At 37.6% G+C, this 7,948-nt stretch overlaps 1 long non-coding RNA gene across 1 annotated transcript; it reads left to right on the forward strand.

Annotated features, from left to right (window-relative positions):
- LOC109845128 lies at window positions 403-5,877 on the forward strand. The gene is made up of 3 exons (XR_002248230.1): window positions 403-772; window positions 1,870-3,635; window positions 5,373-5,877. It is a non-coding gene; the product is annotated as an uncharacterized LOC109845128 (long non-coding RNA).

Genomic DNA, 7,948 nt, shown 5'->3' on the forward strand with positions numbered 1-7,948 from the left:
TATCTCTTGCATATATTCACAAAAATCACTCATCATATCTCTCTCCATAATCACACTTATTCTTTATTTCTAATTGTCACGCACAAAACATAAGAACCAATTCTAATAATCTCTTAAAATCACCTTCCTCGTGGGATCGATAATTTTTATACTATAACTTGATCAATTGTGCACTTGCAATTTTGGTACATAATTATGCCGTATCAGTTCGCTAGGTAGTTAGCGAAGGTCGCTAAGACCATTTTAGATTTTAAAGTTTTTGCCTTGATTTGTGTCAAGGATCACTCTTGTGCAAGATTGGGGCCCAAATCTTGGGTGTGATTCATTAAAAAGCCTATAAATAGGCTAACTCTCTAACGTCTAAGTAATCTAATCACCTTCCTTGTAAAGAGTGATCTTGGACAAAACTCGCTGAAGCTTATAAATACCTCAACCTTCTAGTTTTTACCTTCTAATATCTTCATCCAAAGCTAATCCCCGGTGTCTCTCAATAGTATGGAGTCAGAGATTGAGATGTTCAGGAAGGACTTAGTCCAGACTACTAGTGATTCTGTGGAGGAGAACAAGGTACTCTGTTAGCTAGTGGAGGTGCTATTGGCTAAGCAGTTGAACCTTAAGCAAGTTATCAAGAACCAATCGAAGGCATGGCATGAGGTGAACGACAAGAAAAATTAGTGGCATCTTGAGCACATGACTTTGGGATAGACCATTCGGAGGCTTCGATGGCTCATTAAGAAGGATCATTAGATCTCCACAAGTGAAGATTTGGAGAGTGAGTGATCATCTTTTTGTATTGGACATGCCCGCCTTTTCTCTTGTTTTACTTTTGTTCTTTGCTCCCTTTGTTGCTTCAAAAGTGATCTGTTAGAGAGCTCATCATTAATGGAAAATGTTATCTGCTTTAACATTGTTTCTCCTTTCACCTTGGTTTCTGGGTATTCTGCCTCCGCCTTGTACATTTTTATGAAATTATGAAAGTCGTTCAATCCATGCTTGAAGAGAAGTTCACTTAGTCTTGGACTAAGGCAAAGTTCGGGACTCATGATTAGGCGAGGATCGTCAAATGAGATTCACCAAGTGATGTTTGCCATGAATTTGGTGAAGTTCACTCAATTTTGAGAGTTGGACAAGGGTCACTTGGTGGTTAGCGAGGGTCCCTAAATATTAAAAGCTAGGCAAGGTTCACTAGGCAGTTGGTGAGGGTCTTTGAAACTATTTTAAAATTTAAAATTTGTTCTTTAATTTGGAGAAAGGATTGCTCCTGAGTGAGATTTGTGGTGAGTATCACTCTTAGGTGAGATTTGTGGCAACGCTTACTCTTGGGCGATATTTGCTAATAACTATAAATAGGATAATCTTATCTCTTCCCCTATAAGTGAACTTTACACTTCAGATGAAGTTCATTATTTTAGCCTGTTGGACTTTTTAGCGAAGTTCACCATTCAAGAGAAATTTGCTATTTAGATTTTTGGGTTCCTGGGCAAACTTTGCCATGGGTTTGAAGTTCGCTAGTGCAAACTTCACTAGGGTTAGCTCCTGCGAACCTTGCCAAGGACTAATCCCAACACTTAGTTGTACTTGTCTTTATCTTGAGGTGACTCTCGCTTAAGATGACTTCTCAACTAGGTGATTTTGATAATTATTCAATTTTGGTTCCATATTGTTTGACCTTCATTATGAGAGAATCCCTCGCTTAGTTAAATATGAGCTTTAGTTAGCTTTCAACTATTGGATAAAATTCAACATTTGATTGAATTCTAATTTTGAAATTGACTTAGTTGACTGATCAAATTGATTACTTAGTCAACTTTGAAATTGACTTAATTGATTTTGGATTCTTGATCTAAATCTTTTTCTTTTCTTGTGCAGTTCCTCTGATGGATACGCCTATAAACTGTTTGAACTACTTTGGCCACATGGGACACTAGACCCAGAATTGTCCTACATCTTTAGGGGCAGCATTCCTTTGTTTTTGGAAGGAAGTAACCGGATCTGCGCAGGCAACATTAGGTGTGGTAGTTCTTCTACATTTTGAAAGATTATCACCGATGCCAAATTCTTTATCTCTAAGGAAGATAAGTCCAGGAAAATGTCTTACCATTTTAGTGACGCAAGCAACCAGTTATTCAGTCTCAGGAAGGAGAGGTGGTGTCATGCTGTTGGTGAGGGATGTTTCTATTTGCTAAAAATAGAGCGTCAAGTGTCTTTTTTATACATACAGCATACAACGGTCCCTCAAGTGATGAATTTCCTAATCACCTGTGATAAAAAGTAGCATGAGGGTGGGGCAGATTAAGTGAGAGGGTGGTTTTTCAAGGATGGAGTATATAGATGTAACATTATAGGCCTTTATCCTAACTTATCTACGAAAGTAATCTGGTAAATGAGACACTAGTGGTCACTAATATTTTTAGTAACAAGTTTGTTAAAATTAAGGGCTAGTATCCGGAGGACGAGCCTAGATTCCTAGGTTGGATAAAGTCTCCAGCATCGAAGTGGTGGGCAAGGATAACAAAACTCCTCCTTCAGACTTTAGAGGAGAGATTGAGAATGTTGGGGCTCTATTGTATCATAGGAGCTTCTCAATACGGTGTCGATATTTGCCTATTGCATTTTATAGTTTTTTTGGAGCTATACGACATGCACGCCAACACTTTCTTCACTCTAGTAGGAGAGTCAGAGTTGCTTTGCATGAGATGGTTGAGATGTCTCTATTGCCGATGGGGGAGTAATCATATATAGAGTTCTTTCCCAATTATTATGAACTAAGGATGAGAAGTGCTTTTATCTATGAAAATTTGAGTGAACTGGTGTGCTACTATTGTATCTACCACTAGACAATCCCCATGCTACTCACTGTCCACACGTTGGTCGCAAGCTCTGGGCTAACTATTTTTTTAAGAGCTTGGAAAAGAAGGAGGACATTGAAGCTCTTCGAGTGAGTTCCAACGATGAAGTGGAATGAAGGATGTTTAAGCATGGTCCAGTAATTCAAATGTCGAATCATATGAATGAGGTTTTAGTGTGGGTGACACATTCAAGAGCTTACACCATCAAGCTATAGAGCCTATTTCTAAACAAGTTCTACTTGGTGGCTTACTTCTATTTGGCTGAAGGGATGCATAATGTTGTCTTGGTCGAAATATGTGATCTCCATCAAAGTTTTGTATCCGACAGTGCTATTAGCCTATGGGTTTAGCCTTGCTTTTCTCCTAGCTATGATCAACTACCTTCACAATTGGTTAAGAGCTTTGATAGGAGAGCATTTAGAATAGGAAAAAGATCAGTCAAATGATCAAGTGCCCAACCTAAGGGTAGAAGTGGCATACACCTACCTGATGACGTGGTATACAATTCACTGCTCGTCACTTATGATGGCTGCCACTAGATGTGAAGAAGGACTCTCACTACTACAATAATACGAGACTTCTAAGTGGAGAGTGAAGCATGTTGTAAGGATTCTTCGGATGGTTCATAATAAGGATCAATACTGACTCTACTATGCTTTCTCAAATTCACTAGTATTGGCGATGTATTTGAGGATAGTCCTAGCATTGAAGGATTCACTACTCGACGAGTGGTTGCTCCAGGTGGTTGGTCAACATTAGATTTACACTTCTCGTCTTCTAGAGTAGGTTGTTGACCCTATAATTTTGATGATGATTTGGCAAACAATTTATTACTAATAAGTTTTCTAGTGTTTTGTGTTTATGCTCTCTTTTCAGGTATTTCAACACACTTCAATCAAGTGTTAAAGATTCAAGTTCATTTGCGTGGATGTACCTAGGTATATGTTTAGTTTACTTACATATATTGTACGATTATATCTAAGCTCAATATATGTACACTTAACACGTTTTTTGACGTTTTCTATTATATAAATGATTTTTCATCAAACGTTGTTACAATAACTTTTATCTCATGTTTACAGCTCTTTCGTTCTTCATTATATACATATAATATATGCACAATATATATATATGCACAATATATATATATATGCATATTTACAAGTTCTATATCAACTTTCACTTTCATAATAAAACAGGTTTTCTAAGCATTTTTCAAAAACAGGTAGTTTTCATAAACGAAAATTGATTTTTCAAAAATTCCTTTTTAAACATGTTTATTTTATCATTTAGAAACTTTCCCCAAAGTTTCACTATTTTTGGATGTGATTTGATATTTTTAACGAATTTTCAAAACTGCCCCAAAACCTGTCAGTTTGCCTATATCAGTTTTCGGTCGACCGATCCGGTCGACCGACAGTGGTTTGTTGAGTTCATACTCACGGTCGACCGCACCGATCGACCGAGAGAATTTCCGGTCGACCGAATATTCCGTCGGTCGACCGCCAGCTCTAAACCCTCATTACCTGAGTTTTTGAACTTAGCGGTCGACCGGACCGGTCGACCGCCGTGGTGTCAGAACCTGTGTAATGGCTAGTTTTTCGTTTTCAAACTGGGTTTTTGGTCTTTTACCTATTTTTTACTGTTGTATTGAGATGCTATATATATCCCATTGCTGTTCTTCCTCTCTACAACTAAGAAATCCAAGTTTGGTGGTTTACAAAATATTAAGTGTGTTTAAGAGCTGTTTAATAGTTGATTTCATCAATCAGTTTTTCAAGAGGAGTTTTTTCTACAACAAGAAGTGGCATTCAATCCTATTGGAATCATCTCTACTGTTCTTCTTGTTTGAGAAGTCTTCTAAACTCTTTTATAGCTTATTATTTCATTTTCACTTCTTTTAGCTATATCTATTGAGTTTGATTCACTGTTATCACACACACTTATTGAGCCTAATATTCTCATACCATATAGTGTGGGTTGTGGGGTGTGATTTAGTGAGTGTGAGCTTTATTGTGTTCTCACTTGTTAATTGAGAACAAATCATTGTATTTAACTTGTTATTTGTGAGAATCACTTGTAATACACTTGTACACTGAGAGAAGTGTGAGGCGAGACACGGGGTCAAATCCAATAGGAGTGGCATCGATTGACGAACCTAGGAAGAGGTTGTAATCGAGCACTTGAGGAGGAGGACACGGTGTAGGTTCCTACACTTAGTGTGTAAAGTGTGATTGCATAGTGATTGTATTGTGAGGTGTAAACGTTGTTCGGGTGAACGTAGAAAACCTGATAGTGATAGTGGATATCTCCTCGAGGTGAGGAGCGGGGACGTAGGTGGTGGTGACCGAACCTCGTAAACATATTGTGTGTTTGTGTTTTGCTTAGCGTACTCTTATTCATCTTTATTGTTCATATTCATATCTTACAAGATCAAATTAATTAATATAATTTTAATTAGCATTTAATTAGGATTAGATTAGCATAAGACCCTAATCACCCCCCCTCTAGGGTCTAACATAGGTATGAATGCTATATTGAGCCCTATTTTCCCCGCCACTTTACTTATCAGTTTTGGTACAATCAGCTTTACATAGACAATCCAAACACCAGATTGTTGTATTCGAGGAGTTTAGTGGATGGAGCCTGCACTTGGTATTATTTTATTGCCGGAAGCACTGGTTCAAGGTTTACTCTGCAACAAAAAACTCCTAATAGTTATACGACTTTACGATTTTGTAAATGGTGTAAATGTCATCAATGCACACTTCAAGATTAGAAAGATGGGTATGAAGTGGATTATCAAGTGGTTCAAGGAGCTTGCTAAGAAAATATCTAAGAGTAGAGCACTGGGGCTCAGTGAATTCCTCAAAGATGTGCAATGAGGAGAATATATGGATGACGAGGATAAGTCATATGTGCCTGTCGAGCAATCGCCTCTGCCTAGACTAACCAACGTATGTATAAGGGAGCCATCACCTCAGGGTGATGAAGTAGATAGAGATATCCATTGAAAGAGGACACAACAACCCCAACACTCTCAAACTCTATCCAAACAGCTATGATTGGAATAGCCTATGAGGGAGGAACCTCCTGAGGCTGCAACACAAGGACCATTGGTCACAGAGTCGGCTGCTTTATGTAAGTCTTATCTTATATGGCCATTTCTTTTTGACGAACCATAATTCTAAGTTCATCTATTTTCTTTCTGTTCACATGCATCTATACCATTAGATTGGTTGATATCTGAAGATGGGGGAGATGGTCAATTATGACACTAATACTTACATCAAGGACCTCGGTGATTTTGATCGTGAAGACGATTTGAGCACGTTAGTCCAAGCTTCAGGCAAGACCTCGTGCACTAAGAAGAATGTCGTTACTTTGATGACTAATATTTCATCTATTTCCTTTCTCTACAGTGTTGAGATTGAGCCAGGAGTGATCATGGCTTATGAGCCTATGCCAACCATTGAACCTTTGTTGATATGATGACTTCCGAGTCGTGTAATGCTTTGTTTGGGAGTTTACTAAGGGAAGAGACGAAAAGTTAAATAATAGAAAGAAAAGATAGGGAATGAAAGTGAAAATATAAAATGTTGTTTGGGAGTTTAGTAAGGGGAGCAGAAGTAAATTTGTTTTACCTTATTTGGAAGTTCTAATAAAGAGGAGGAAAGTGAACTTAATATGTATAAAGTTACATAAATACCCTTACATATTGGATGAGAGTATATCTTAGCCATCAATTTTAATGAATGAATATATATAAAGTTACATAAATACCCTTACATATTGGATGAGAGTATATCTTAGCCATTATTTTAATATCATAAGGGTAAAATTGTCTTATCACATTATAAAATTTTACATTGGTTCCTATTTCATCCTCTATTCCCAAATTGGAGGGGATAAAAATGGAAGGAAATTTAAGCTTGTATTCCATCCTCTAATGCCTCAAAAGAACTCCTAAACAAGGTGAAATTAAAATTTTACTTTAACTTCTATCTATTAACCTCCATCCAAACAATGTGCAAGGAAGTTGAGGCTAAAATTGAGGGTAGACCTATGCTGCAAGTAGATACAAGAGCTAGGGTTGAGATACCAATTGAAGTTGAATCTAGAACTAATGTCGCAAGGGGTGAGCCCGTGATTGCTGACACGACATCAACAATGATCGTACGACTTTCCAGGCCTTTTCTCATATCAGCTCAAACCTTTTTTTCAACTGCTGAGTCTACAGTATTGTATATTTTAGCTATCCTTGTTCACTTCTTGCTACTAGCTAAGGGCTAACCTTTAATGACTTTGATTGATCAGACTAGCACAACTAATGCTTTGGACATTTTGACTAAAGCTAGTTTGTTAAGGCATAAATTGGTTAAAGTTTATTTGTCTCCAGATTTTGATGACTACACTAAATTAGATATTCAAATGATGGTCAAGAGTTTGAGGAAGTTATTGATCAGAGCATTTAGAAGGCTCTCACTGATGATAAGAGTCTAGCTACTTGATTCAAATGCTTATTGTGAAGTCACCCTAACACTCTTGTGCTAGCAGTCAGAGAGAAGCGTGCAGAACCTTATCATCAGATGATAGAACAAGAAGAGCTACAATTGATCTACAATATATTTAAGAAGTTCATGATACTGCTATTGTAGATTTAGAGTTTAGGCGACTTTCAGAGAAGTTCTATATTCTTGAGAAGATCGATCAATAAGAGATCAAAGGGCACAATCAGAGTGCATGGTAGTTGACTTTCTTCCTTGAGGCCTTGGATGATGGGTGCGCAAATATTAGTAGTATCTATCCAACATGCTATTGTAGGTTGTCTAAAAATAACTGTAGATAGCTAATCCCCATCAAACACCAACGATGAAAGTTACAATTTGACGACTTTCATATCTTCCATGAGCTAAGACGAATATTAAAGATGATGATCTTTGCAACGCTATAGCAAAAGAGACTACAAATTGACGGTCTCTTCAAATCAAGACGCAGAGCTCACCTCTGCATCTCAGACTCAAAACACAAAGGCCCTCCGTGCGTTACAACCTCAAAACGTAGAGGTCCTCCCTGTGTTACAACCTCAAAATGTAGAG

Source organism: Asparagus officinalis, chromosome 6 (genome assembly GCF_001876935.1).
Source record: "Asparagus officinalis chromosome 6, Aspof.V1, whole genome shotgun sequence".
NCBI lineage: Eukaryota > Viridiplantae > Streptophyta > Magnoliopsida > Asparagales > Asparagaceae > Asparagus > Asparagus officinalis.